The sequence below is a fragment of the Falco cherrug genome, chromosome Z (genome assembly GCF_023634085.1).
Source record: "Falco cherrug isolate bFalChe1 chromosome Z, bFalChe1.pri, whole genome shotgun sequence".
In the NCBI taxonomy this organism is placed as follows: Eukaryota; Metazoa; Chordata; class Aves; order Falconiformes; family Falconidae; genus Falco; species Falco cherrug.
The window spans coordinates 21,422,254-21,449,980 of NC_073720.1; the positions used below are offsets into that span (position 1 = coordinate 21,422,254).

A 27,727-nucleotide genomic window follows, 5' to 3' on the forward strand; every position below is an offset into this window, starting at 1 on the left:
TCAGCCAGCCGTGCTTCCTAATGTCATAGCAGAGGGACAGATATCCTGGAAGCATTAGGCAGGGCTTTATTTGTAAGTTTTCCTGTCCACAGCAGGGAGGATCGAAAGGATGATCTTCTCTCAGAGTTTGAATATTACAGTGGACATCTTCATTAAGTCCAAAATTATACACAACTTTAAAAACACGTTCCGTCTCTGTAAACCTGTTTTCTTGACATGCAAGACCAGCGTACATGTATAATGTATGAATCTTGGCATTGATGGATGATAAGTGGTACTGTTGCAGAACTCCTAATTAAGCCAGAGCTGGAGGAAGAATTATAAGGACAAGAAGATATCTGTAGCAATTTTAGTTCCTCCCCCTGAAACACATTCAAATCCTCTCAGCCTTTTTGTAGAAAAGCTCAATACCATGTGAAGAAGCACAATTTGCTTCTTCCTGGACTGCAGAATAAAAATACTTGCATAATGCATATTTTAAAACTGCTATATGGCACTGCCACCACACAGAGAGCATTAGAACTCTATCTACTCTTTCTTTTTGTTTGTTTTTTCTTAGGGAAATAGATCAAAGATGCCCACTGAAAAAAATAATTCTCAAATGTTGATGGTACACATCAGGCAGAGAAAGTCATCTCTGCATGCTTCTGCTCCCATTTGGGGACGGTGTAACACTGACAGCTAGAGGAACTGACAACAAGAGAGACATTTATGGTCTAATGTTGTATGTGTTTTCATCATGAGAAGAAAATGTTAACTGCTGTCTGCAACAGTATTTCTATAACCCAAAACTGTTTTCTTCCCTCTTTCCTCCTCCCCCATACTTTCTTTCTTCCATGTATTCTTCTTTCCTTAATTTGCATAAATTTACGGCCTTTGTACTTATCCATTTGAGAATGCGACTTAAAACATTTAAGACTCAGATGTGCACTTGTTCAGCAAATGGCAGTGGCTTTCGCTTTTGCTCAGCAGCTGATTTCCTCTACCCGCCCAGCTCCCCAGAAAGCTATCTCTGTCTTCCCGGGAGAGGCTCCTCTTTCCATGGAGAAGCTAATGAAGCGGCATGCGTAAGCGCTGCTGAGCTGCTTCAGCACAAAGGCTCACTTAAATGGCTGTTGGCATTGAGTTGCACTAAGTTACTGTGGATTTTGGACTGCAGTGGCCAAGGAGTGCTCTCAGGCTTCCTCTTCTGGCCAAGCTCCAGAGAAAGCACACATTGTGAAGGGATAGTAATAAAGACATGGGGAGAAAGATATGCCTGTAACCATTTGCAAAATGTTCTCCACCCCATCCTGAAAAAGAAACCAATGAAGATCCTGCGGCTGCAACACCAAGAATGGCAAAGGCTCAGAAGAGATTTCCCATCAACAGAAGCAAGAGCAGCAGGGCAGTCACCAGCCCTCTCATCAGAACACCCCCTCAGTAAGGACTCCTGGGAGAGCCAGGGCAGAAGGCTCCTGCCCTTCTGTGCAGCAGCCGGTTGCTTTGCTGGTACAGCACCTGCAGCAGGACCTGCAGGGACCCTGTGTTACCACGTGGCATGACAGACAGCTTCAGTCCTGGCTGCATCTGCTTATCTTGCTCGCTGCAACAGCTCTGACGCCAGGGAGATCTGGCTCTTTCAGAAAGTCTCCCATGACTACCAGGTAAGACAAAGCAGTGATGAGTTTTCATCTCCTGAGCACATCCTGTTCTTACCCATGTCTGTGAGCCTTAACTATGAGCACACCGTACTGCGCTCCTGCTTGAAATTTATGCAGGCCTTTAAATCACATAATCTGGAACTATGATGGCTAGAGTAGAAAACATGTTTTAAAGCAATTCTTTAAAGGATCTCAGAGAAGCTGTAGTATTGAATTGCCTTCTACCTACTGCTGCTCTCTCCTCTTCACCACTGCAATTCCTCTCCTCACAACCTCCCTAATATTTAAAGACACAGTTTGGTAGTTGTGATTCCAACAGTCTTCAAACATTTAAATGAAAAACATACCTCTGGAAAACAAATACAAGTAGCTGACAGCCTGATCTGATAGCTAGCTCTTCTTTTACGACGATGCAGTACTTCGTGCATAACTGACTGTTCTAGCAGCAAGATGTGACCAGTGTTAACTTCCGATATACTTTGCAGTCAAATAGGACTGCATTCTAAAGCAAACAACAGATGATACTTTGTATTTGAAGGATTTCAAAAGTTGCTATGACAATGGAAATGCTATGTTATTCACAGTAGTTATGAAAAATGGTTAATGATGTCAGTGAAAGAGGATTAAGATAACATAAATTGCCTTACATTTGTTAAAGGCAAAGAACACAGAAAAGGTATGGCTGATGAGGTAATGCTAGGTGTCATCCTCTTACACAGACACCATCTTTTCTTATTAGTTATTTGTTGATAATGTCTGTGTCCTTTTACTCAATAATATTTACACAGGCAGGATCAGGAACGTTCATATGAGAAACTGCTGGTCTGCTGCTCATTATGGGTAAGACAGCACTTCTCAGGAACACGCCTGAGAAGGGGTGAGCAGCTGCACGCAGCTCTGGGAACAGCAGGAAACGACAGACATGCACACAAGAACTGCTCCACGTCGTTTCTCCAGTTGAACTGACAAGTCTATCACCCATGCGGTCTAGTACAACAGAGCAAACCTAAGCTAAAATTTCCTTACAATATGAGACAAACCAGCTCATTAACAAGATACTTCAAAAATTTAGGTCATGACACATAGCTAACCCACTAGTCCTGCAATTTAAACACTCACCTGTGGCCACTCAGTTCTTCCCTATGCCCACACTAATTTTAAGCTGTTAGCAACTCTGGAAGCATTTGCACTTTGAAGAGTACTGTATTACAGAGCCTCATTCGTATAAGAACTGATAAGCATTCTTTAGAATAATTGTGAATATAAATGAAGCACAATAAAGTATTCTTAAGAGCTTTACAGCACCACTTCCTGTAATTATTTTCTGGGTAACTGTTCAAAAACATAAGCAGAAAAGATCCTCAGTTCTAGGGCTTAGCACATACTTTTTTGTTTGTTTGTTTTCATTTGCTATGAAGTTTTTCTAAAGTAAATTACGTCTTAAGTACAGACTTTAAATTCTCATATTTTTTCCTGACTTAATAACAAATCAGATTTATTCTCAGTAGCAAAATAACAAAGTGTTCTGCTAAGGTGCATTACCTTTTAGATAGAATGCAAAATGCATTCTGCTTTACACGATGTAAAGCTACTCAGATCAGAATTCAGTGATATAGCAATACTGATTGGCAAAAAACCGTTTACAGTTGTACCTCTGTCTAATTAATTCAACAGTGACATTTGTCACTCACTTTGGATATCCCAGAGTAGTGTTAATTACCAGCAACATATAGTTATAGATATTTTAACAGCATAATTTCTAATAATATTAGATATTACCACAATAAATGTCTTGTAAACACACATTGCCTAGATTTATAAGATAATAGTCCTATTAGTTTCTTATCTGTAGGTTATTATTGGTGAATGTTGCTTCCGTATATAGCACACATCAGATATAAATGGATGCCCATTTATATCTAGATCCATTGAATTGAATGAGAACATGTATTGTTCTGCATCAACAAGACGATCAGTACTATAAAAAAAAATCTGTAAACTGACTTCTGAGTATCAAAATGTATCAGAACTAAACTCTCTAGAGATTATCTAGGCTACAATAAACTAATTTTTATTGTGCTTTCTTCTTGTTTCTGAAATATGCAAAGACTTTAAAGTAATATGAAATACTAAAGTAATTTTATTAGAATGGGATAAGGTAAGATGCCAAAAATGTCTTTGGACAAGAAAATGTCTCTTATCAATATGATTAGTGTAAAATTACTAATAACTATTCTTGTGCCTCTTTACAGGTATACTATAGATATTTTTAATGTCATGCAGAAATCTGACAACGTAGTAACAGAATCTAATAATGCATCTTCCTTGGTGGTAACAGAATATTACATCATATTACATCACCATGATGAATGAGGCTTACCTTAGGCCACAACTGGACTCCACAGCTTTTAAATAAAAGTAAATAAAAATTCTGCACTGTTTGATCGCAGCAGAAATCATGTATAACATAGTGTTCATGTAGTTAAAGACTTCAGAATAACACTCGTGCTTAGACAGGATTAATTGAATTAGCAGTAACTACCTTTATATTGACATTTTCTGATTCCTCAATACTTAACTTGAAACTTCTTTTTACAAGTAATTAGAGACCTATTCTGTCTTCTGAAGTGTGACTTTCCTATGAAAGTCCAGGACTATAAGCCAGGAAATCTGTTGTTGTTCCTACCCAGCAAGACTGCATAACCTGCGGCAAATCATTTCACTTGTTCTTTGGTTTGTCTATAGGAGCTTGAGAAAAGTATGTTTCTAATGGCTGGCACTTCATTATACAACAACAGGGATACTGCCCACTAAAATAAAACACAGTATTGAAAGTCATCCAGAATTTTTCTCTATCAAGTGTCAATAATTACGGTACCAAAAAGAATCCATCTGCAGTTTCTTATGTCTCTTTATACTGAAGAATATACATAGAAGAAAATTGCATTTACATTCAAGATTTACAATCTGAAACTTTCTTCACTGTATTTTTATAAATGTTTTAAACGTTCTGCAAATTCACTCTCAAAGAACATATATATATGTGAATTAAAACCTATATTGTGTGTAAAAAAATGTAACAGGTAATCACCCACTTTCTTTGCTCTAAACTTCTCAAGACAAAACTCAGGAAGTGGGAATCATCTGTCTTTGACATAAGTTTTATTTAATAATTAATGTACTGTGTTGCTTCTTTTAGTACATGTACACAGAACTCAGAATAGCTGGGTTAGAACTGTAGTGTGTGCTTGAAAAAGCCATGATCCTGCAAGTAGACCTACATGTTTAGACTGGAACACTTCTGTCTGGATACATACCTGTATCATAGAATCATAGAACTGTTTAGGTTGGAAGGGACCTTTAAAGGTCATCTAGATCAATCTCCTGCAAAATGCAGGGACATAAACTAGATCAGGTTGCTCAGAGCCCCATCCAACCTGACCTTGAATGTTTTCAGGGATGGGGAATCTGCCACCTCTCTGGGCAACATTTCCAGTGTTTTACCACTGTCATTACAAAAAAATTCTTCCATATTTCTAGTCTGAATCTACCCTCTTTCAGTTTAAAACCATTACTTCTTCTCCTAATGCTACAGGTCCTACTAAAAAGTCTGTCCCACCTTTCTTGTAAGCCCCCTTTAAGTACCGAAAGGCTGCAGTAAGGTCTCCCCAGAGCCTTCTTTTCTCCAGAGGAACTGAACTACCTCAAAACTCTCTCAGCCTTTCCTCATAGGAGAGGTGTTCCATCCCCCTGATCATTTCTGTGGCCCCCCTCCAGACCTGCTCCAACAGGTCCATGTCTTTCCTGTGCTGAGGACTCCAGAGCTGGATGCTCCAGGTGGGGTCTCACCAGAGTAGAGCAGAAGGGCAGAATCACCTCCTCAACCTGCTGGTCACGCTTCTTTTGATGCAGCCCAGGATACAATTGGCTTTCTGGGCTGCAAGTGCACGTTGCCAACTCATGTCCCGTTTTTCATCCACTACTACCTCCAAATCCTTCTCCGCTGGCCTCCTTTCATTACCTTCATCCCCCAGCCTGTATCGATACCAGGGGTTGCCCTGACCTACGTGCAGGACTTTGCATTTGGCCTTGTTGAATCTCCTGAGGTTCCCCTGGGCTCACTTCTTGAGGTTCTCCAGGTCCCTCTGGATAGCATCCCATCCCTCAGGCACGTCAACCACACCACACAGCTTGGTGTCACCTGCAAATGTGCTGAGGGTGTACTTGATCCCACTGCCTATACCGTTGATGACAATATTAAACTGTACTGGTCCCAATATGGACCCCTGAGGGACACCACTTGTCACTGATCTCCATCCAGACATTGAGAGCTGTTGACCACTACTCTCTGGATGTGACCATCCAACCAATTCCTCACCTACCAAACAGTCTGTCCATCAAATCCATGTCTCCAGTTTAGAGGGAAGGGTGTTGTAGAGGACCATGTCAAACGCCTAGATGACGTCTATATCTCTCCTCTTGTCCACTGGTATAGTCCACTGATTTATATACTGTCCAGTAGTCTTATACCACTGTATCATTCCCATACTTTCATATACATTACAAAAATTTAAATCAATATATCCCTACATATTCCTCTATGTTGCTCACTGACTATTTACCAGTGTTTCTGTGATCCGTGTTTTTGATCTCCCCGAACCACAACAGAGAGGAGGGAGCACTGTCTTTTTCTGCCAAGTTCCCTCCACTGAACCGAACATGGTTTACTCAGTTCCTCTGCTTTTTGAAACACTTCCTACATGCTGAGTGGATGCATGCAGAGTTCCAAATTGCAAAATCAAACAGGATGAGTTTGAAAGTACTGAGTAAGATAGTCGAGTTTTCTATGAAATTAACATTTATTTAATGATATTTCATTTTTCTGTCCTACAGTTTCTGTGTGAGTGCCTCATTTAGCAATCTTTAGCATGCCAAGAGAAGTTACACAGACTCAGGCTAGCAGTAAAGGCAGCAGTCACTACATGGTGAAAAAAAGGGTCCTATGACCTCATTGCTCTGCTGTGACCAACCCTGCTGCTATCAGTTCTTTTTTTCTGGAAAAACCCTTATTTGTACCTCAGATTTACAAATGTAAAGGGTCAGAAATGTTTTACATTTTCTTCTGCAGTACAAAAAAAATGACAAAAAAAACCCCAAACCAAAACCAACCAACATGCATTTTCACAGAAATGTATTAATTTTGAATATTGAAAAATTGATCCAGAAAGGTTCCAGAGGTCCATTATTGAATTTTGAATCGAACTTCAGACAGGAAAGGAGTCAAGATGTCCCCAGGGCAGCGTATCTCTGAGCATCCCAGTGGTTATGAAATCTTGCAACTCCAAAGAAAACGGTTTGAAAGTCCTGTCTCTCATTGCTTTAAAATGCTGTCCTTGAAAAAGGCCTAAAGTCTCTTTTTTGTTAAAAAACATTAAAGGTGAAGCTTTTACAAGCAAATGAACAACAAATCTAGACCTAGAAGTCCTTAGTGATTGGACCCATTTTTTTTTCTAACCATCCTTTTTCATATTTACCTCAGATAGTGCAAATCAAACAAGGAGTTTCCTAATTTTGGTAGTCATTTTTTCACTGTGACAAACACAGTATTTATTTTACCCTCATAAGCAAATAAGAAACTATCATACATGGGTAGAGCTGTGTGTGTTTTAATGATCTACAGGACTAGGCTCTGCAATGTTGGCGGAATAGTTATAATATAAGCTGCTAAAGGTTAAATGAACAGTTCAAACTGATTTTCTTTGAGAAGCATAAGGGAATTAGACTTCACTGAAATGTCCCAGCATAAAATAATTATATGAAAACTAAATAAAACTAGTTTTGTTATTAATTTACATTCTTTGGAGTATAAATTACATACCTATAAGCTTATATGTACACTATAAGTATACAGTTACATAAGTTTAAAGTATATATCAATATATAACATCTAAATATGTAAGAATAGCTTATATATATTTATATGTACATACACAGATATTCTTATAAACAATTATTTATATAAATAAAAGCTGCTTATTGTTTTAGAACACAGCGTTTGAGGCATATTTACAATTTGATGTTGCAAAGCCATATGAATTTCCAAACTGCGTTTCCAAATTGAATGATGATGATGTAAGAAATGGTGCTAACAACAGGACACTTCAAAGAAAGGTAAAAAAGTATTTCCTTTAAGCACTAAGCTAGGCACTAATTTTTTCATTCAAATGCAGGGAAAAATTACTTCTTGATCCCATCTTATACAGATTAGTATGCAAAATAAAAGAATCAGCAGCCAACATGACCTTATTTCTGGATTATCACATATAATATTATTTTTATTAAATAATTCCACACCCTTCAAGAAATATTAAGCTAATCTCATTAATCCTTTTCTACCCATGGAGAAATGCCACTTTTTTCTGTGAACATTGCCTTTAAATGATGCTTATGGTTTGGAGCAATCTCATCTAAATACTGACAATGATTTTTATTATTTTTATTTTTAGTAGAAAAAAACACAGACACCATTGGGAGTAACTGTAAGTTATTTTCCATTTCAGTAATTTTTAAATATAAAAGGCCAGCATGATTCCAGAAGAATGAGGGGGATTCCTCCTTTTTGCACTGCCATGAACTTCATGTAGGCGTTAACTCATCCATCAAATAAATGGCAGCCAAGTCTAAACTGCTATGGTTCTGATTTGTGGCTGTTTTATATTTGCCTCTCCTGACATATTCTGAAATATCAGAAGTGAGAAATGGACTTATCAATAAATTCTTAACAGTTAAGTGAAATTCTTAATATATAATATTTTTTGCTTTGAAATAAGTAACTTTATAAATTTACTTCACTTAACTCATGCACATAATTCCAGTAACACCAAGCATGTTTAAACTTTTCAAAAAGGGGGATAATCCTGATCTAATGAGGATGGGAATGAAACATCAGAAAGACACAATCAAAAAAGACAACTTGCATAGAAGTGAGGCAGACTTACTGCTGACAGTATGGTACACTCACCTAGATATAAAAGTCTGCAAGACTATTATTTTTTTTCTCATCGGTGTTGTCTATTCTTTCAGCACATACAAGCTACCTAAATCTACCATCTTTGCCACGTATTTTTCTGACATAACTGCTGTGATTTCAGACATAACTGAGAGCACATATACACAATTCAAGTTTCATTGCAAAAGTATTGTATCCAGATAATTGAAGACAATGCTGTCTAAAAGTATAGTCTCCAAGAAAAGGATGTTGCTCAACTTCATTTACACAAAGCTGAACACAAATTTCATTCCTGTGAATGTATGTCTAATGGAAGAATAGAAAAGCTAAGACAGAGCCTTAAGAAAGCTTTTTGAATCACTGAGAAACTTCAGAACAGAACACAGACTCAAAACTACATGAGTATGTTATACGTTCTTCATTCTACACTGACTCTCAGGTTGCATTTACATTGCAGAAAATTAAAAGCACAGACATCGTCCTTGCCAGAAGAATGCCCACAGAAGCTAACCTCCAAATTGCTTTCAGCATTCCCAATGCAAGGTTTCATCAAAAGCTGTAAGTTGCATAACCAGCTCCTGACCTCTGTGACAGTCCCCTTTCTCCAGAATTATTCCGAATGTAAAGCTGACCATCATAACTTTGCTATATCAGCACCAGTGATTACTAGAATTCATTATTTTATAATATCTTTTCACTGACCTTGGATGTTTGGGGTTTTGTTTGTTGTTGGTGGTGTTTTTTTAATGTAATAAACATTGATGTTTATTTCCTATTAATTTTTATTCAGATTCTCAGTCAAAAAGGTTGAGATTTTTTTGGAAGGTTTGGAGTTCTTGTGGACTGGTTGAGGGAATTATTCTCTTGCCACAGAAATGTTAAGCTTTGTTTCCTATTTTCCTACATAGTTTTGTTTAACAGTCTTTAAGACAGATGCCACTTGTGCCCTGAGCAGCACAGTGCCTGTTGCCAAGGAAACAACATTCTTTTCTTGCATCCTCTGGTTTCCCCTGTTCCTTATTCCAGTGTCTCAGCATCCTTTGCAACAAGGGCAAATAGGAAAAGGTGTCTGTAACTGCTAACTTGCATAAAGTAGCACGGTACAGTAATATCACAACTTTGGAAGATTTGTTAGCAAGACTGCAAATCATAAATTGTGACTTTTCATCAAGACTTTAAATTGCCATGAATATTGTAAATCAAAATAATAATAATAGATAACAAAGTATTTATAAGCATAACACTCCTACTAAAGAGCTGTAGTGTGCAGACTGTGGATCCTGCTCAGCCGTATGTACAAAGCAGTCTTGTTTATTCTGGAGAAAAAAGGTCCTTATCATAATTGCCTGCAGCCCAGTGGAACAAATCATTGGATGGAACCACAGGTACAAAGATCCTCCTCAAGAATACAGCCAAGGTTTAATAGTTAAGTACTTGCAACAAAAAAACAAACCCCAATCTAAACAGTAAAAGTGGATCACAGAAAACTATGCATTCTTATCATGCTGGGTTTCCTATAAGACCCTTGTTTCCCAACAGTCCACCTCTAGTTGCCTGAGCACCCAAATGAGAGGTGAAGCAACCTGATGTGGAGATGATGCCCCATTTCCCAGAGCCAGAGGAGTACACCTGCACACCATTACCCCACAGCCTTTTCTTGGGAAAAGAAACCAGTTCCCAAACACTGTAGTAAACAAAAGCAGAAGAAAAGAGGAGACCAGGTTCCATTTAGTCATTAACACAAAGCCACAGAATAAAAACCAAACACCGAAAAAGACTCAGAAATGGATAAGCATTACTCAGCCCCTAGAGAAATCATGGCTTAACTATTACTGACTGCAGCAATAACCACATCCATTTCTGGCTTCAGCGAACAAAGCAGGAATTGCAACCAGGCAATAGATGCTACGTTTTCAAACCTTTCAATGCCATTAAGAAATAGAAGGCAGCAGAGGTGCTGCCAGGGCCCTGGGTGCACCAAGCGGCCACATCTGCCCTGCCCAGGCTCAGCCTCTCCACAGGCACACCCAGCCCCCAAGCCATCCCTGTCCCCACCGTCCCCCATGGTGCCTCCCGCATGTGAAACCTCACAACCAGCTTGCCTTAATGTCTGAACGTGCAAACCCAGGACTGCAGTCTGCTGCTCCCCACTGCTCATCAGAGAGAAGGAAGAGACAGAAGAGAATGGGATTTTATTATGAGGAAAGGTGAAGCTTTCCCAAAACTCTGCTGCAAATGCTTTTAGGGTTTGTTTGTTTGTTTGTTTGTTTGTTTGTTTGTGTTTTTTTTTTTAAACAAAACAAACTAAACCAAAAACAAAACCGTGCACTTACTATTAATAATTTTGTAGAAAAGCCATAACTTATTACTGTGCTGCATATTATGCTCAGGTATTTGTACCTACAGGTGAGGCTACCGTCACTAACAAAATACAACATCCCAAATAAGAAAATAAGTCATGGAGGCTCCTAAGCCACACTGTAAGAATGTGAATCCTTTAAAACAAACATTTAATGCAAATAACTTTCATTTCTGAGGGACTTATTAATTATATAATAATCAAGGTGGGCTTGATTAAAACAGTGATGTAAATATTTGAACTGCATTTTCAAAAAAAAGATTCTGAGATCCAGAATGGTGGTAAAACCATACAAGGTACTTCTATTTATTGGAATAATACAGAAGAGAAACCTATCAATTTGATCCAAAATGTATTTTCAATGTACTTTGCTAGTCTAAAAAATTGATAGAATGCTTATTTTTATTGTAATTAGTACTGAAATGAATTTTGACTATCACAAAGAGCATGACACCGTAAACCTCTTCCTTGTGCCAGCTCTGTAAAATGTGATTTCAACAGTTCAAAGTAAAATGAATACTTCTTTTTATCACCAAATTTTAATGGGGTGGTGTACAAATACATTTATAGAATGAAATCGCCAATATTTGAGATAACCACATGCTTTTCAGCAAAAAAAAGTCACCCTGGTCTCACCCACTCACAATTTACATATAAGCCTTTCTAAAAAGACTCTCTTTAAGAGGTGACTGGCCTTTTAAGAATAATACCTCAGAAGTCCCAAGAGATCATAAACACCTTATTATAGTGTCAGCAGTGTATTACAGCAAGAAATTCACTTTCTTCCCATCTTTGTCCTTTTCAGCAACAGGCAGAGACACAGAATGTATCATGGTATGGCTGGAAAACATGCCTGGGGGAGAATCTGAGTTCAGATTGTGAGATGTGGTAGAAAGGTGTCGGAGAATTTTACTGCTGAAGCAGGGTGGCAATTGGTGGAAGCTGGCTTTCTTTTTTCTTCTATGACCTCTGAGGTCATATAACTATACTGGACAGCAATCTTAATTAATACATAGAAGAGTGTCCTGAGTCTGAACTATAAACCAAGTGTCCTGCATTTCATAAAGATTGAAATAATATATTCAATCTCATCAACTCAGAAGTCCTTATGATGAAGTCCAATTTTTTGTTGCATTTTTAACTTTATTGCAGAAGTCATCTTGCTCTAACAAAAAAAAGCCACTTTATGCTCTATCAGAAATATTATTTATTCAGATAAGTGCAGGTTTGGAAGAATTAGTCAGGATTTCATTCTAGAAATCTGGAATAAAATTGACTTCTCGAGCAGAATTTAATGGAGATTAGATACTTAATCACATTTTCTCTATGGATCTTTTAGCATACTGTGTGACCTTCTCCAATGAAAGTGGTAATAACTCCACCGGTGTGTTCAGCTGTGCAACAGTACTTTACAAAATGAGTCCCTTTCCATATGAATGGGTTTATTTATTCTGACACATTAATAAACCTGATAATGAATCACTTTGGACACTCCTTGCATATGTTTTGAAATTTGATTATACAAACTTAATATTCTGTATGTTGGTTATGTTTTGGGTTTATCATCTTTTATTCTAAAACACCATAGGTAACTTAATAATACACTTGTCTAAGGTTTTTTATGTCTTTCCATCATGTAAAGCCATATATATATATAAAATTTAAAAGGCATTTCAATCTCTTACTTGTAACAAAATCAAGTTATAGCCAGAGATAAGCAAGGTATTACCCAGTTTAAATTAGTTCTTAAAATCCTTAACACAGGGCCAAAGAAACTGATAGTCAAGAAATAATATTTCCATTTAAAAAATAAGTACACATTGTTTGAAAGAACACCATATTCCTGAAGCATTGTTGTGCTCTTATTTTAGCTTGTTTAAAATAATGCCTGAGATCAACAAACGTGAGTAAAACTAAGTCATCTGAGTTAGAGTAAGTAAACCACCAGAGTATTCCTATTAAATATTTCTACTTTTCTATGAAGTTTTAGCAGTTAGGACTAGAAGTAATTTTCATACAGGTCAAAAATAATTAACTTATGCTTCTGTAAAAGGCATTTTGCTCTTTTCTGGCAGTATTTTTCAGAGTCATAGATGATGACAATAACCCACTCATGAACAAATACCCAGGCCCAAGCAGTAATTTCATTTGCTTGCTACTTTTTCCCTCTAATTAAAGGAAGATATTTTTTCCCCTCCCTAAAGATAATGACATTAACAGCCTTTCATCATAAAGCATGGAATTTCACAATAGGAAATATTACAATCATATCCAAGTAATCAAGCTATCTTTGGTTGTTTTTGTTGTTGGTGGTGGTGGGTTTTTTATGTATTCCAGTCTTAACAGGAGGTGGTGCTGAGAAGAATAAGAATAAACCTGAGTATCATGAAGACTATGATACTGAGCCAAATTATCTGCTTCTGGGTGAACAAAACTCCCACTGAAAATCCTTCAATAGATGATTCAGTCTTTTAGGACAACAGAATTTGTTCTTATAATTTAAAACAATTCTTAATTTCTTGTGCAGTACCTCAAAAACAACCCTGTTGTTCTGTAGCCTGTGTTCATATCATTGGTGTCCATATGACATATTTCACAATAAATTTCACAGCATTTGAGCTGATGGGTTACTACAGCATGGAGGCACCTGCAGACAGGATCCTAACACCCAGTATGACTCAAAGTGTGCCTTTGGGGGTGATTCTAGGTCATTCTAACTCTGTCTTCCTTTTTTTTTTTTTTTTTTTTTTGGGGGGGGGGGGGAGGGGAGGGGGTGCGGAGGGGAAGGAGTGGTGCAAAAAGTAGCCATTTCCTTGGATCAAAAACTGAATACATGTAGTTACTGAAGCAAGTTTATCTTACCAGTGTGGTAACAACTATATGATTGGGTTCAGATCATCATATCTTTCAAGACTTTTTTTCTTTGATGTATCAACAGAAGCGTGGTGCTAGTACAGCCTTTTTGTTGTTGGTTTCCAAAGTAGGATCTTTGGAGATTATTGATACACTGAGTGTATCACTACACAAAAAAGAAGGATTTGCATGATTTAATATTAATTAATATATATAATTTAAATTAATTAACATTAATATGTATTTAACATATGGTATGCTGAGTTTTGTTTTCCTATATAGTCTATTGCCTTGACAATAGTTTCCATTCCTCATAATGAAGGCATAATCAGAGCGCTACCTGAATAAAAGCTTTTTTAATTTCAGACAACTATTATGTGAGATCTCACAGTCATCTTGGCAGCAGTGACATGTATCATGGCATATGGAAAGGCATACTTAAGTATCAGAAACTGCATTCGAAATCATGAAGCTTGAACAAACTCCTGTGATCACCTAAACCAACTTCTTGAATAATGCAGATTGTTAAACGGCCCTAAACTAAATCCTACTTGAAACAGAACATATCTCTAAAATATATTGTGTAACAATCCCCAGCAAACCTTGATAAATTCACTTAGTAATTGCAGAATCTATTTAAAATGAAATTACTGTTTCTACTGTTAATTTCCTAGCCTCCACTTCTACTCATTCAGTTTTTGTTGGTTTTGGTTTTGTTTTTTTTTTTTTTTTTTTTAAAAATTATTATTATTTTATTTATGTCCTAGGTAAAGTCGTCTTCCTGTATTAAACTGTTGACAGTATGTCTGTGCTGTCACTGGATTACCTTTCAATTCTGTGTTGGAGAAGTAAGATGGAGATACTTCATACCGTATAGAGTGGATTGCTAAGACGATTTGTCTAACAACCTTGAAAAACACTCTTAACTGCCTTGGCTTTAGAATACTCCTTGAATCCTTTCACTTCATTGGTTTTCTACAGTGATTAGTTTCTAATTTATATACTTTACTACTCACATCCTCTGTTTTGTCAGCATTCATATACAGTTGTTTCAAGTTAGTATTTCTCTTGTTCAATCAAGATATTTTTCTTTCCTTTGACTGAATTTTATGTTAGAAGTTGTCCAGACTCAAAACTGATGATGCATAAGCAAGCTTTGAATACAAACTTTGTAATGAAGATTGCTGAGGGTTCTCAAGGCATCTGAAAAGTAAAATATTTTTGCAGAGGCTGTTCCTGTGTTAAGACATTTTAGGATCAGAGGTAGCCTGCACCTTCCCCTTATCTCAGGACATTCTTACATGTCAAAGCCCTGGTGTGTCCCTGTTCCTGACATTACATAGTCCTGAAAATACATTGAATTCTCAGACAAGACTTGATAAGGACAATTTATTATTTGGCAAATTAAAATTAGGCGTGTTTTATTTCAAAGTTTAATCCTTTTTCCTCCTTTGTCAGAGCAGATTGTTACATAAATCTTTGCTCTGCTACAGAAGTTAAACTAAAGAAATACTGCAGGACTTAGGATAGCAAAACTTCTTTCTGAAACACAGTCAAGATCAGTCTCAGCTTTTCAACTGTCTGCATTACCAAGGATGTAAACTAAACAAATACAACACTTGCTTTTTTATTATTTTTTATTTTCATTTTCCTTCATTCCTAGAAAGATAAAGCTTTTTGGCTGAGCTTTTTTGCTTGGTACAGTTCCAGATTTCTCAGACTGGTGGGTTGAAAAGTTGGTGAAGATGTTTTTACAGAACAGCAAGTCGAGCAATTCTGGCAAACCCTGAAGGGAAGAGAGATCATCAGGGCATTAAGCAATACCTATTATGATAACAATACTAGAAAATGTCCATCAACGTAACAAAGAGTTGATTTTGCCATCAACATTCTTCCTGGAATACGTTCAAGCAACATTATTAGCATAAGACTTCTGAAAGAGGAGCAGGAAATTACATTTCTTTGCTTCTTGATTGCCTCTTACAAATGTATTATGTAGGTGTACATAGCATCAACTCAAATACCAATATTTACAGAAAAAATACTATCATGGAGAGAGAAGGCAGCAAATATTTATTTAGTATACACATCATCATGATTCTGAAGCACAAAATTTTAAATTGTCTTATGCATACATTTTCAGAACGAAACTATTTCTTCTTTCTCACAGACATGTCTGTTACCAGATCCTCAGATTAGGTACCAAGGCTAGTTGGATGTCTCAAAAGTTATTTCTGAAAGGGGAACTTTCCTTCCACTGGCTTAAAGTACAGACCAGTCTAGGTGTCATAACAATATTAAATAGGGATCCATGCTATGAAATGATTGAGGCCTGTGGTCAGCCAAGGAGAAACTGTCAGTATCTTATCTTTTAACCACACTTGGGTTTTAAATTATAAGCACATGACATCAACATGTTCTTTAAAAAAGTAAAGAAAGAGAAATCCTAATGAATTCAACCTAGTAAACAATTTCTTGAAATCTTCATTTTCACTTTAAATTTGCATTGACTGATACAAGAGTTCTGCCTACATCTGTTAGAAAATCATTATTACCAGCTATTTGCTAGGTGCCTAGGCCCGAATTTCTTGATCTGACTCAGATTGCACATCTGTATAATAGGTGTAAAATTTAAAAGAAAAATATTATGTTAAGGCTGTATTATTTGTCATAAATAACCAAGCAGAACAAATCACAGGGGCATCCTGCAGCAGAGGGAGCTCTAACACAAGCTGTGTGATCTCGCACCACATCGAAGTCAGAAATAAATTATGACATGTACTAGGAGAAAGGAATGCAAGAAGGAAACGGATTTGATGAGCGACAACATGAAACAGAAATCCTAAAACATTTTCTAAGTATATTTGAGAGACAAACAGAAAATAAATCACTGATAGTAGCTCAAAATATGATGCTAAATACAGGACATAATTTTATGGATAGCATAAAAACTATCAAAGAACTCTTGTTTACTGCTCTGGCCTTAGGTGGGGAGGAAGTGAAAGGGAAGTCAATGACAAACACGAAAAGCAGTTTGACAGACCTAAAAGAAGAGTTTCAGATAAACAAGCTCTTAATATATCATCAAATTTTCCTTTCTTACAAAAAAAAAAAAAATGAAGAACAAGTATCTTCACTTTCCTAACACATTTAACTACACTAGATTTTGTAGGCGTCTTCACAATTATCTTGCACTTTTAAAACTGATAATTTGAACATGTGTTTTCTCAACTGGTAGCTTTTTTCCGAACTTCTTTTTGTCATGATTACTGCCTACTCATTAGCCTCGGCCTTGGGATCAGACAGTAAAAAAAACCAACAAAAAAAAACCCAACAAAAGACCATCTGAATGTCAAATCATTTGAACAATTACATAGGTAAATGTGAAATGTGATTAAATTCTCCAAATATGTCTGGTGAAAGCAAATATTTTATGCAAATTTTAAGTGAGAGTGGAAAATTAATCTTCAGAAGAAGATAGTCTCTCTAGCTCATTGCAATACCATCATTCCCACTTGCAGAGCTAAAACCAATATAGGGCTATTAATAAACTGTATGTACCACAGTGTCCTAAGAAAAAACTTGAAAGACTAAATTCTGTGTAGACATAAATACATAAAGCCAAGATAACTAAATAAAAAAAAAGTCATATGCCCAGAACGTTATCAATGCACCTTTTGTAAATAGCAAGCACACACTGGTGACAATTCATCTGCATCAGTAGTGGTTTCTTTTTTTTTAATAATGTATATTGCAGATGATTCTACTACAGAAAGAAAAATATCCAAAATACGGACATGAAGATAAAAGGCATTCTAAAAGTAATAGTAAGAAAAGGCTTTAGGACTTTTTGATTCCTGAGCCAAAGCAAAATGAAGTCTGACACAACAAAATTAAATTAACAGTTGCTTCTCACTTTAACTAGGAAAAAAATAATTTACACATTTCAAAGAAAGAAGTAAAATGTACAAAACTGGTGAACATCAATGAACAGCAACAACAATTACAAACAGCAGACCTTGTGAACACATGCATAAGAGGGCAATGCCATGCAGGATCTATTTACTAGTATTTTTCATCCTGAGAATGGCATTTCCTAGCCTCAATAGCTGTTAAAAAAGGGGCACAGCCACTGATCTTTTTTTCCTTTGGGACAGTCTGGAAAGTCCCAGATATTTCTGAAAAGACCACTCTGTAAACTGCTTTGTGTGTGTGGGTGAGGAAAGTCCTTGCATGGACTCTGCAGCAAATCAGCTGGCATTTGGAAGCTTATCTGGCTATGCCTCTCCTGGTATGCTCAGCAGTAAAATGTTATCGCTGGTTTCTAAAAATATCTGGCATCATTTGAAATCCACTACTGCATTTGACTCTATAATAATCTCCTGCAGCAGTGAATCACACAGACTAATTAAAACTATGAAACACTGTTTCCTGAGCTTCTTTATACTGTTCTTGCATTTGAATGCATAAAGTGGCCCTTTTTCTTGTTTCTCTAGGACAAGGTAATTAAAAGGCTGATTGCATCATCTGTACTTCTTTAATAACTCTGAAAATTACATTTAACTAGTAACCTGAGGCAGTGAGTGGACCCATAATGCTCATGATGATGGTTTTTCCAACTTCAGAAATTGTGCAGAATTTCTGCACAGATCCCAGCTATAAAATTATGACTTTGCAGTTAAGGATGTAGAAAAGCTTTAGTTTCATCACTGAAGGTTTTTCCTGCCTAAACCTCCAGTGACTCTGCCAGGATGGCAAGTATCACACTAGGTCCTACATATACACATTTTATATACTTTGGGAAATAATAGCTGTATTGAACTGCAGAGAGCAGTTCTGCCACCAAGAGACAAGCTACCACTTTTAAAACAGAGTCTACAGAGCCAAAAAGAGACATGACATGAACTATGGGCCTAATTTGAAAACCACATGTATTTCTGCGTGGAGAAAGCATATTAAAAAGCTGTTAATAAATGATCAAAAAGTGGATAGTGCCTGTGCTTAAGTTGACCAGCACAGCACTTTATGAGTGGGACTAAAAAACACACAGTTCCCTGCTTAACGCTGGCACAGAAATGTGATTAGAGACTAGATTTCCTCAGTATCCTCCTATCTTCCGTCTCACCACCCTATACCAGCTCCAAGAGAATAAATTTATTATTAAGGACAAGTAAATTTGGCTTGAAATGGGGGTGGGGAATGGACGGATGGACACCCCCCAAAAAAACCACAACTAATGCATCTATTATAGTAAAAAGACTGAAAAGGTGAACATGATGAATCAACTGAATTCATTTTCTAATTTAAGATTTGTATTCCAGTAACTCCTAAAGACTCCAGCAAGTTACTGTACTTAACTGTGTACAAATATGGGAGACAGCTGCTGTATCAAACCCCCTTCAATTTAAAGAGGGAAAACCACAGAAAGTAACTGGCCAGCTAGACAAGGGGATCAGTAACAGAAACGTGATTAGCCCATTTGTTTTAAGATATTTCTTTTTGACTATTTAAATAATAAACTATAATTAAACTTACTAAAATAATTTCTCATTTCAAGTTTTTCACTTGACTATTCATTAGAGTTAGAATAGAAATGAACAATCCCAACGAACTGTTAAAACTCAAATACCTTATTTCTGTACTAAAGATCAAGACAGTCTGAAATTAAAAGCTGGTAAAGAAAGGTCTTAATGCTTGCAGAGCCACGGAGTTGAAGTATCAGATGACTGGGTGAACTCAATTCCCTCCCTTACATAGACAAGCAACAATCCTGGAAAAGCAAGATAAAAACCCAACATGAAAAAAGAGCCTGTATTACATATCTGTGTGAGAGTGTATGCACATGCAAGAGAGAGAAATTACCACTTTAAAGGCTGCATTTTCACCTTTTCAGAACATCAAAGGTAAAAGCAAAAAGAAACAAGTAATGCAATGCACATCCCCTGTTCTTCAAGGAAGTCAGGTCCTCTAAACAGGTTTAAGAGCACACCTGAGATAACTTCTTGACCTAATTATCTTTGCTTTCTAGTTTGGGGCTATTTTTCATCAGCAATAGCCCATTTAGTTGAATTTTACCAGAGTCTGTCGGATCTTAAATAGAAGTAAGTGGGAACTAAGATGAAATAAATTCTATTTCATTAGGTAATCCGTAAAAAGGAAATAAAATAGACAGCTAAATTGCTAGAAGTCTAAGTTCAGCGTGGGAAATCAAATTGAACATTCTTTGGGCCCTTTCAGTTTTGTCACAACAGATATGGAAGAGTGATTATAATTAGGCTTACACAAACCTGTCTTTTCATTTTGTCACACCCAGAGTCCTTGGCTTATCTTTGCTCTAAAACTGTAATGACTGCAGTGGCTACAACACACATCTTATGCTTTGGTAAATGGTGCAACCTGCAGCAGTAAGGGCATACTGTTTACTTTGTCATCTAAGGTAAATTTAAACATCACTTTAGAATATGTTTCTGTGGACCTGATCAATATGATCTGGTTTCAGATTTTCCTAGATTTTCTTCTGACAGGTTCTCTCAATCTTCTAAGATTTACTGTGCTCAAAATTGACATTTTTTTTTCACAATTGCCCATGCATATATTTATGTCTTTTGAGAAGCCTTATTCTATTCCAATGAAGAAACCTAAAATCCATTGTCATCTACTTACCCCAGAATCAAAAAGAGTGCTTGTAATAACTGTGATTAAGTGTGCAGAAAGGTAACTTCACATATTCTGAAGCTTGCTGTCCTTTCCACATACCCACTACTGAACACTTGACCTTGCCAGGTGTGACTGTAAGCTTGAGCCTGCTACCCCAGCCACAGAGGACTGCTGTGGGTGGGACGGTAAGGATCCACATGCTGCAGGATGCTGCAGGGGTGACAGGTTGCCAGTGGGAAACTGGCAGTAAGCAGCACAGTCAAAAAATGTCTGAGATACAGTACTGCTACCTTCTTTCAGAGCAGCATGACTTTGAGATGAAGGCCAATGCTGGTCCACGCTCTTTTATTATTTATCTATGTTATTTAAAATATTCAAGGTTATTTATCTGTGATGCAGACCTGAAGCTACGCTGGAGAAGAACTGTTCGGAGTAAAATGTAAAATCTATTCAACCTGACAGCTGAATCTTTACAAATTAGCGCTGAGAAATGGATTAGGTTGATCACAGTTCAGAGTAAATCTGCATCACAAAGTATAAAGCAAATTTAGTTTCTCTATACCTTGAGAATATTTTGGATATATGTTGAAGAACTGAATCATTGTTGGATAAATCTCACAGGTGTTAGTATCACATATGTAAGAGATGATTAGCAATAATTCAAACTTCTGCTCCAGTAACACTGAAAAGTACAAATTCCTATCTCAATAATTAAATGTCTTCATAGTTTTAAAACTCTAAACACATTTTCTAGACAAACCAAGTAATGCTTTTCTGGCTGCTCTTTCTCACAAAAGGAGTATGCAAAGACCTACCAGGTTAACACTGATGAAAATATGCAATACACTGCTCACTTGGTTATCTCCAAGCCAAAGAGCATACTCACGCAAGCACATAAACCTAGCATTTAGTGAAATTATTTCCTTGTTTCTCAAGGGAACAGTATCAAGAACAGAGAAGCCTAGTTTGGGGAATATTTTATAAGCCACATAGGCTAAAATGTGCTCGTAACACTTGCAGCCCCCCAGATATATACTACCTAAAATATGTGATGAATTTTCTCCATTATTGGCATTGAAAGTTTTACAGCTAGAAATTACTGAATAATTTTAAGATATTATGATCCAAAAGACAAGCAGACAAAAATATTTATTACTCAACATAAAAAGTACAATTCAGAGTTATTGTAAAAGCTTGTTAAAAACTTTCCCAGTTGTAGTAGCTGTGTCAAAGCCTGTTCAAAAACTTCAAAGCACCATTTGAAATTCACCAAAATAATGACAGCATAATCTATTTTCCCTTTAATATAAATATAGTAGGATCACTGTCATATTATTAGGTATCAAGCAATTAAAAAATAGAGGCAAAATAATGATACTGGAAGTATTCGGTAAAGAATCAGGACAAAATTAAATTTACCCTAGTGTGCTTGTGATGCTAGCTGAAATAATATATAAATCATAAGTGACTTTTAATGAACTGCAGAATAACGGTAAGAGTAAAGGGCATTGGAGAGGGCACACAATGTCAATATAGAAAAAGGAGAAGGGGCTAGCTTAAATCCAATACTAAAAGGAAATCACTGCTCAGTTTGTAACAATCTAGAGGATAAGCTGACAATAACCAGTCAAAATAGCTTAAAATCTTGCCAGACCATTATAACCTTCTTTGTCAAAGAAACTGGTCAGATACAAGTTGAAACTGGAAGCCATAGGTTTCATTTATCTTGAGTTTAGCAAAACTTTAGATACTGCTTTATGTGATGTACACTGAAACAACATGGGGATACCTGGGCTGGAGTCCATTAATATTTGGCAGAAGCGGATACACGGACAAAAATAAAAAGTTAATAACGTCTATCAAGTTGTAAAAACACACACTGCATGAGGCTCTTCAGACTGTCTCATGCCGGATGTTTCCATTAGTGACTTGAAGTAAAGCATGGCGTGACAAAAACTTGATTTTATAAGTAGAAAACGGATGAAAACATTTAAGGGAGATGGATTAGCATGCAAGGGATCTTGAGAACCTGGACACTGAGAACAACAGTATTTAAGAAACCTTTAAGCACCAAGTAAAATACTTCTGGAAAACTGTCAGAATTACTAAAGCCAAAGAAGAAATTAATGTAATGATACATTGGATCACAATCCAGTTTCACCCACTAGCCATTTTGATCCTGTTGGAGAAGAGGAAATTTACTTTTGGCAATATTAAAAACTATTATCTGCAAGAAGTGGGCAGCAGCCTCCAGATTAAACAACATACCAATCTGCAGACAATATTTTAAGGAAGGTGCAGAACAGTAACCCCCCTAGATGCATTGAGTCAATGGATCATCACCAACACTCAAAAATTCTGCGTACCACAATACAGTCCTGTCACTACACTTTATACTGGAAAATCTATACAAAGCCTGTGTTCCGTGAGGTTCACTTTGCGTAAATTTGGGCATTACTGAGAAGTATCACAATAAGCAAAGATGTTACCAACATCCATCATCCATAAAGAAAGGGCATGTTTAATCTTATCACAGGAAGACCAGGAAAAAAATTACAACACCTTTTGGTGGCTCCTACAATACTTTTAAAAATAGACTGACTGATTATGCTCCACGGACTCTGAGCTTAGACAAGAAGCTTGCTTAATTTGCAGCCAGGGAAGTTTGGCCTAGATACTGTTTTCAAGATAATGATGGCCAGAAACTGGAATAGATTATGTTCACTGGATATTATACACGACAGGTCAGTTAGGTTACATAAAAATCTTCATAAAGTTTTCTGGGTATATGTGATCATGCATTTGACTATTATATAATGACCTCTTCAGATACTTTCATCCATATCATTCTGCTAGAAATGGTAGTACCCATTCTATTCGGCTTTCAAAATTATTTTGCAGGCAAGCAATATAAAAGTTAATTTCTGACTAAAACATGGGTATATTAAAATCTTAGGTGTACATCTGTAAATTGGATGATAAATGGCACCAATGATGTAGATAACCAGAAGTTATGGAAGGCAAAATATATGTTTTTTTCCAGATTTAAGCATGACAGCTGTCAACACAGCATCCCCAAAGGCTCCCACTGTTACAAGCACCATGATTTTTCTGTACAACTGCATGCTTTAGGGACTGTGAGTCTACTCTGCTAGCTGCTGAACAGAACAGCAACAAACTCACTCCCTATCTCAAATACCTTAGACTCTAAAGAAAAAAGACAGGTATAGGTAGGCCCTGATGAATTAATACAGCCAGGAAAACACATTAAGATAGACATAATGTTGGTCAGCATGGTAGGGAGTAGGCATAGCATATCAGAAGTCAAGTGATAGTTCAGATTTTCTGTAAGTTGTGGCACAGAGAGTGGCACACAGGCTTATCTAAAAACCTGTGCAACATTTATCAATAGAGCAGATTAGCTAACTTATTGAGCATAAATAGGCTTGATTTACACTCAGCAGTTGTAAGATAGAGCGGGGGGAAAATGAGCAGCAGATACGTAAACTAATTTTTCATTTCCATTTGACTGCTTCTGAAAACAAATACCTTTTTTTTGGACTCCCTTCAGACTGTTCTCATGGAAAATTAAAATACTGAGTGCCAAGCAAGGCATTAGAGGTTTTGATTCTCCCCTCCAGTTTATGTACATAACTTCCTGTATCAAAATCAATAGGCATTAGGCACTTAAACAGTTCTGCGCAGCGTTCTGGCTAGAATAAATTATGCTGAGAAAAAGGTCACAGATCTTATGCCCAAAACTTTTTCAGATTTGTTAACAGTTCTGTTTTGGCACTGATTAATAACCTATCAGGTAATATTTTTAGATTTGGCCTAAATTTACCAACACCACAATTACCAGAGTGTGAAGGAAAGTAAAAATGTGGCAGATTCAATTATACACAGAAAACAAATATATGAGAAGAACATTTTCATTTCCTCTTTTTATGTAGAAATAGAGAACAGAAGAATGATTTAAAATATTCATCTGACCTTTGCAACTCTGGTTCAAGAAAAAATCAGAAAATATTCTGGTGAAATTATAAGAAGAAGATACAGTCTAAAGATTTATGAGGCTAAAAATTATTTTAGGAAACAGGTGAATCACTGCTTAATTTGCAACATGCTTTTATGACTTCCTAAATCCCAATGTCAGAAGTAATGTGTTTTTTTCTTTTTTTTTTCCCAAAAACATATGATTTCAAACCTAGATTAAATAACATATATTTCTTTATGATGCAGAAGAGTCCCAGACTATGTATGGATAAATTAGATGAATGTGCTGTATTTATTAAAAAAATATTTTTTCCAAAGATAGCAGAATCTGAAGAAAATAATAAGTTGCTTCAACTCACAATTCCACTAGTAAAATACAAATACATAGAAAAAGAATAGTTCTCTTCCAAATGCTTTTCCAGCTGATTTAAGAAGACTTATACATTCATTTAAAAATAGAGAAGTCTGTGAGACATAATAGAACAATATGAGGAAATCTCCCTGGCACCAGCTTACTCATTGTAGCAGTACCAAAGGTCTAGAAAGCCCAAGCATACATCCTGCATGTGGTTTTCCTTGGCATTCTTTACTGCAGGGAATGTTCCTGCCTGCTGTATAAAGCCTGGCCAGTTTTTGTGCAAAGCACTAAGCCTCACAGTCTCTCTAGCTGTTACTTAGGATGCAAGGTTATGGTGGAACACTTTAAATTATAAAAGGCATAAAAAACACAAGAAAGGGATATTTGCCCTGCAACCTGCACATTTTGCTTCAGCTAGACAAAAGAACCGGAATATCTAGTCCTGCTGAATACTGTCACAAAATATGGCACTTTTTCTGTGTACTGAACCACTGTAATACCCATGCTAACACATATTTGGGCTGTGTAGAAAATCACTGGTCCAACCAATGTCAATGTGTTACTAAGAGGTTAAAAGTACAGGATGTTTTTAATGTATCTTCATATCCCTAAAGATTTTCTCGAACCTTTCTTAAAATTCCTACTTTTAGGATGCCTGTGAGAAAGTGGCCATTGGCCTCAGCAGGATCAGGTTTTACCTTAGATCTTTTAAGAATGATTTAAGATATTATTTATTATTATTATTAAATCATAATTTGAAATTGCTAAGGCATGCATTTTGCTGTAAAATTTTACTAATAATTTACTACTCCACCATATTTAGAATTTAAAGCATAAGGATATTCAAGCTTCTGAATCAAAGCAGAAGGCAGACAACAGCAGAACTGACCTTCAGGGATTTACAATTCACAAACTCTGTAAAAAAACTTCTCTCCCATTGATGTAGTTTACATTTTTTTTCCAGGGCTGCCTTGAAATGTCAGTTCTTCCCAAGTAAGGGAAAACATTTCTGCACAAACTTCATGAGAAACTAAATGGGGCCTTTTCAGGCAACGCCACTGTCGATGCTTTTTCCTACATGGCTGGTTGCAGCTGTCATTTCAAAACCTCACATTCTTGGGCTATTAGGTAACTACCTCCAGGTCAGTTATTCTCTGTTCCAGTGTAAAGGTAACTTCCATGCAAAATAACTCATCTACTCAGATTATTTTAAAAACAGAAGTAATTGCTTTCAGGGATTTTGTTATTTAATGAATGAAAACACATTCTTACTTGACTTATTTTAAATACCTTTTTTAAAAGTCAACTTTATCATTAATTGTTATAAGCTGCAGTGACTTGTTTCTCATCAGATAGCTGAATTTTAGGATTTATTTCATAAGCTTACTTTTCCTGTTACCAAAGTTACTTCACAAAGTAGGCATTTTTATTTCTTTTTCTTGTCTTAGAGATAGCCTTTCACAATTAATGCAATGCACTCTCTAGATCTTAAAAGATTTATGACCTTTAATGCTGTTTCTGAATTTTTTATGCAAATAAATGTAATTTTCTCCATTTGTATGGATATATTGAAGTTCTGCAGGTACAGTTAAAGTAATTACCTTAATAGTGATCTGTGTGTTCCCAGTCAGCCTTTTATTTTTATTCAGCAAGTTTTTGTCTCCTACCTGAAGTTACTCTGCAGCTGTTTCATTCATCTGTTGGATACTTAACCCTTTCCTTGTACTGAGTTTGGGTATGTAATTCACTTTTAAAATTCACCCTTTCATTTTTGAAAATAATTTTCATTTAAGAATGGTGGATAGACAATTACAAACATTTCAACGGAAAGTATCTTGTCAACAATAGTTCCAGTTTTCTAATGAACAGATGCAGATGTGCAAATATGCATATTTATTGTTATCTTGAAGCTCCATACAACATGAAGTGCAACATTAATCAGCAACATTGATCAAAAAATCTTTTTTCTACAGCACTGCAGTATTTCTGCAAGGTTCTGTAGGAATTTTGTTGCTCGTTATACCACTACACAGTCTGACAAGTAGTTGGCTTTCTGAAAGTTAAGGTAAGAAAATAATTGTGCAAGAATATAAACTTTCACAGCCTATTTCCAGCTTTTCTATGGAAAACTTGAAAACGCAATGCAGTGCAGAGTCAGTTTCATGTCAGCAGTTGCCTGTTGCAGCAGGCCACCGTGGATAACAGTGGGGATCCAGGATGGGGAGGGACCCCCGAGTCTGGGGAGGAAGAGGACCAGCTGCCTGCAAAGCAGAGTTTGCTTGAACAGCAGTTCTCCTTTCTCACCGTCCACACACAGAGCTAGTGAAGTTGCACCAACCCATATGATAGTGGTGTTCTGGAGGATGTCTCTGCATAGGCTGAGTGGCGATGACTGCTCTGGATGGTGACCCTTTCTGAACACCAGCATTGCAACTCCCAACTCCTTGGTGGCAGCAGCCAGGGAAGCAAGTTCATCTTTCTAGGGCACTCAGCTCAACTCACCAGCTGGAACATATTACAGTATTTGTGCTGGAATGACAAATCTCATCTGCACTAGTCAAAAGGCTCAAGCATCAACCAAACAAGCAAAAACAAAATTTTTTTTTAACTTTTTTTTTTTTTTTTAAATCTAGCTCTATTGACAAACTTTGGATACTGTCTAATTTTTATTCCCTCAGAGCTGAAGTACTCTTGATTAAAATGTGTGAGGTTATCCCTGTGCCTACAGTCTTTCTACACAAAATAGGCATTACTGTAAACTACAGATGTCATTAGAAAAGTTCCTTTTTCCTTACCTCTTTTACTGTTCAAGTTTTCACCACTTGCAAAAAAAAAAAAAAAAAGAAAAAAAA

The 27,727-nt window shown here is 36.6% G+C and overlaps 1 protein-coding gene and 1 long non-coding RNA gene across 4 annotated transcripts in view; one reads left to right on the forward strand and one right to left on the reverse strand.

Moving 5' to 3' along the window:
- Positions 1–27,727, reverse strand: part of PDE4D (phosphodiesterase 4D) — a 624,925-nt gene that overhangs the window by 239,805 nt on the left and 357,393 nt on the right. The gene's annotated exons all lie outside the window — the stretch shown is intronic.
- LOC129734688 (uncharacterized) lies at positions 1,065–27,678 on the forward strand. Its single transcript, XR_008730170.1, has 3 exons — positions 1,065–1,646; positions 7,689–9,210; positions 14,632–27,678. It is a non-coding gene; the product is annotated as an uncharacterized LOC129734688 (long non-coding RNA).